This window comes from Eumetopias jubatus, unplaced genomic scaffold, assembly GCF_037043125.1.
Source record: "Eumetopias jubatus isolate StellerSeaLion01/CBP00866 unplaced genomic scaffold, mEumJub1_p1.0 scaffold_2, whole genome shotgun sequence".
Taxonomy (NCBI): Eukaryota; Metazoa; Chordata; class Mammalia; order Carnivora; family Otariidae; genus Eumetopias; species Eumetopias jubatus.
Genome location: NW_028274808.1, coordinates 120,773,590 through 120,777,981, shown reverse-complemented (window position 1 = coordinate 120,777,981; position 4,392 = coordinate 120,773,590). Strand labels below are relative to the sequence as shown.

The window sequence follows — 4,392 nt, the reverse complement described above, 5'->3', positions numbered from 1 at the left end:
TTCTGGTCTCCGGCCTGCTCCAGTGGTCTTGACATCTGCAAGGACAAGTGTCCCCATCTTGCTCTTCTTTAGCATTGTCTTGGCTCTTCTTATCTAGAAAAGCCATTTGCTTTTCTGCGTAAATTTTAGAATCAAATTGTCAAGTTCTCCAAAACTATTCTGTAGTGATTCTGATTAGATTTAGGGGATAATTGAAATCTTTACAGACTGCTCCACAGTTGCCTGCCTCCTTTCTCCTTTCACCATGATAGATGCTGCTGTGTCCCTTGCCACGAACTTGCTGGCGGGTGGAGAGGCCATGGCCATCTCCAAGACCGTGGTTGCACCCATCCACTGGGTCAAGCTGCTGCTGCTGCAGGTGCAGCATGCCTGCAAGCAAATCACTGCAGATAAGCAATACGAGGGCTTCGCATCCCCAGGGAGCAGGGAGTCCTGTCCTTCTGGCATGGTAACCTAGCCAATGTCATCAGATGCTTTCCCACCCAGGTTCTCACCTTTGCCTTCAAAGATAAATACAAGCAGATCTTCCTGGGTGGTGTGGACAAGAGAACCCAGTTTTGGCGCTACTTTGCAGGGAATCTGGCATCAGGTGGTGCCGCTAGGGCCACATCCTTGGGTTTTGTGTATCCTCTTGATTTTGCCCGTACCTGTCTAGTAGCTGATGTGGGCAAAGTTGGAGCTAAAAGGGAATTCCGAGGCCTCGATGACTGCCTGACTAAGATCTACAAGTCTGATGGGATGAAGGGCCTGTACCAAGTCTTTAATGTGTCTGTGCAGGGTATTCTCATCTCCCAAGCTGCTTACTTCAGTATCTATGACATTGCAAAGGGAATGCTTCCAGATCCCAAGAACACTCACATCTTTATCAGCTGGATGATCGCACAATCTGTCACAGCGGTGGCTGGGTTGACTGCCTATCCATTTGACACTGTTGGTCACCATATGATGATGGAGTCAGGGTGCAAAGGAACTGACATCACGTAGGCAGGCACGCTTGATTGCTGGAGGAAGGTTGCTTGTGATGAAGGAAACAAAGCTCTTTTCAAGGGCACGTGGTCCAATGTTCTCGGAAGCATGGGTGGTGATTTTGTGCTTGTTTTGTATGATGAAATCAAGAAGTTCACATAAGTTATTGCCTAGGTGTTCCCCTTGTGAACAAGCAGGTTGTATTATATAACATATCTTAAGCATTCTTTTTTTTTAAAGATTTATTTATTTGAGAGAGACAGCATGCATGCAAATGGGGTGGGGGAGGAGCAGAGGGAGAGAGAAAATCTTAAGCAGGCTCCACACTGAGCAGGGAGCCCGACGTGGGGCTCGATCCCACAACCCTGAGATCATGACCTGAGCTGAAATCACGGGTTGGACGCTTAACCAACTCAGCATTCTTGATAGACTGTTGGCTGTTTATCAGTGGCCATTCTTACTGGTTGAAAATGGGAAGCAGTGATATTCATCTGACCCGTTTTCCCTTAAAGCCATTTCCATGATGATGGGACTCAATTATATTTTTTATTTCAGTCACTCCTGATAAATAAATTTGAAGAAATAAAATATATCTGAAATTAAAAAAAAAAAAAAACAACAACAACCCTTACAGACTGCTTGCTAATTTGTTCCCACTGAATCTGTTCTTCCTGCTCATGAGTTTATGGCTGCCATTTGAAGACTCTCTCACCCTTCTTGGCAGCTAGTTTTGGCCATGTGTGGTAGAGCACTTGCAAATTGATTGCCATTATTTCCTTCCCTGTATCCACATGTGACTTTGCCGTTCTCCTTTCAATAAACAGAATATTTCTCCTCCCCTGGAATATGACCTGGCATTATGACTTGCTTTGCCTAATAGAATGCAGTGGGTATGATACTGTGTCAGTTCTGAGCCTAGACCTCAGCAGGACCTTTGTGCCATCGCTCGCTCTTGGAAATTTGCTACCTTCTGCAAACGAGCCTGGGCTAGTCTGCTGGATGGCGAGAGACAAGGTTAGACGCCTCATATCCAGGCTTTGCTGCATACTAATCATTTGACCTTAAGCAATGTGCCTCAGGCTCCTCATCTCTAAAATGAGGATCGTAATAATACCTACCAAATAGTGTTGTTGTAAAGATTAAGTGAGTTAACATATGTAAAGCACTTGGAAGAGGGCCTGGCACCTGATAGGCTCTCTGAGGGTCTGTTATTATCATTATGATGCAAAAGATTGCACATATTGGGCTTATATGGAGAAAAACAAACCATTTGCCTAGAATATAGACTGTGTGATGAGTTGGGAAGAAAGGGCTAGGAAGGTAGGAGGGAGCAAGGTTGTGGTTGCCTTGAATGCCTGCCTCAGATATATGGATTTTTATTCTACAGATACTAGGGAACCATTGCAAGTGTTGAGCATTTTAGAAACATCTCATCAATGTATTCAAATATTTAGATAAGTTCTCACATTAAATAGTCTTCCATAATTTTATCAGTCCCTCTAACTGGCGACTTACTGGAGATACATTTGATGGCAAGGAATCCTGAAGCGTTCATTTATTTTGTGATGGGGGTAGTTGGATGGGTCTGTTTATATTCACGTGGCTGAATAGCTATTGTTTTTGCAATGAAAGCAAAAGAATCTGGTGCAGTTTATGTTCAAGAACTGGGTAACTTACAGCTGGGCCATGAAGCAGTGTTGAAGACATATGTCCTTGGTCATTGCCAGAGCTGTGATAAATACTCAATATGTTTATATACATCTCAACAGATATTTATTTTACCTGCGTTTTCTGCAAGAAATAAAATAAGCAAATGGAAGACATGATCCTCACTGTTCTGAAGCGTATAGTCCATTGAGCAATAAAGACAAATAGCACCTGTGTGATATAGCATGATAAATGATACACAGTAAGAGTATCCATTGGATATTTGGATTTAGAGAGATGTGAAAGTTGAGATCTAGTGGATGATTCAGAATTTGCCAGGGAAAAGGAGGCAGTGGGTTTCAGACAGAGGGAACAGAAAGTGTAGAGGCCTGGAAGCAAGAAAAAACATAGAAGATTTTATAAATATGTATATATGGGAGGATATCATTTGTCAATATTAATATTCTCATGTGTTGCTCCTGAAGTTACATTAGGGACAGTGTCACAAAACCAAGTGGGCTGCATAAAGCTTGCAGTCTGTGGGTTGCTTATCAATGTATTAGATTCTCACCTAACTATACTTTGGTAGGGGAAACACACCTAAGAAATAAATCTCTGAGAGCCTAAAGAGGTAGTGTGGGGGTACAGGGGAGGCTGCTCCCCAAATGTGCCACTTTGGCATAGTTATTATTTTGAATTAAAGTTACTTAAGAAACAGCCAGTGCAAGAACACTCGGACCACTCCTGGTTTTGGCTCCAAAAAGCGGGAAATAAATCTCCCATGGGAAACGTACCCTTCCTACACCGCGAGGTAGGGGGATGTCCATTTTGTCAGAGGTGGGGAATTCAGGGCCAAAGAAGCCTATTTAAACAAATCCTGTTACTTTTACTAATTTATGACTCCAGCCTCCAGCCCAAATTCTGTATTTATGTTTCTTTGTCTAAAAAATATAAAAGTGTCTGCCTTGGTCATTTCTTTAGGTCTCAATTTTATTGTTTGGCTTCTGTGTGCATATAATTAAACTTTATTTTACGACTTTGAAACCCAAGTGAGAAGGAAGGGTATCCATGGAAGCGTATGCAAGACCTGGATGTGGAAGGAAAAGAGGTCAAGTTAGAGTCTTAGGAGTTGTACCCAATTCGCGGGTAGGGGATTTGTGTACTATTTATATATACATATACTGCCAGACACAGTTAATTTCAAATATAGGGTGCTCCAGCGTATTTGGTTTTGTAATATTAGATTAACCAACTGTTCTCTAATGCTTTATGTTGATGGCTCTGCCTGGCATATGGTAACTGCTCCATAAATATTAGCTACTATTATCATTTTATCATTATTAAGAACAATATATGATTCAGGGCACCTGGGTGGCTCTGACGGTTAAGTGACAAGACTCTTGATTTTGGCTCAGGTCATGATTTCAGGGTCTTGAGATCGAGCCCCATGTCAAGCTTAAGATTCTCTCTCTTCCTCTGCCCCTTCCCCCTGCCCACTCCACTCTCTCTCTCATGCTCACGCACTCTCTCTCTCTCTCTCAAAAAAAAAAATTAAAAATTAAAAAAAAGAACACCATTTGATTCAAGGTAATATAACAATAGAATCATGTAGAAGGCCACAATTGGAAAACACTGCAAGGTATGGTTGGCTCTTGATTCTTTTTTCTCTATCCCATAATTATTTTATTATTCATGGCTATTTCTACACAAAGAAGATACAGAAGGATGTGACTCAGTTCCAGTAAAAGATTAGTGTTGGGAGTTGTGTAATTCTGATCC

At 42.0% G+C, this 4,392-nt stretch overlaps 1 pseudogene; it reads left to right on the top strand.

Moving 5' to 3' along the window:
• The first annotated feature begins 244 nt into the window (after positions 1 to 244).
• On the top strand, positions 245 to 1,128 carry LOC114201327 (ADP/ATP translocase 2 pseudogene; annotated as a pseudogene).
• The last annotated feature ends 3,264 nt before the right edge of the window (positions 1,129 to 4,392 follow it).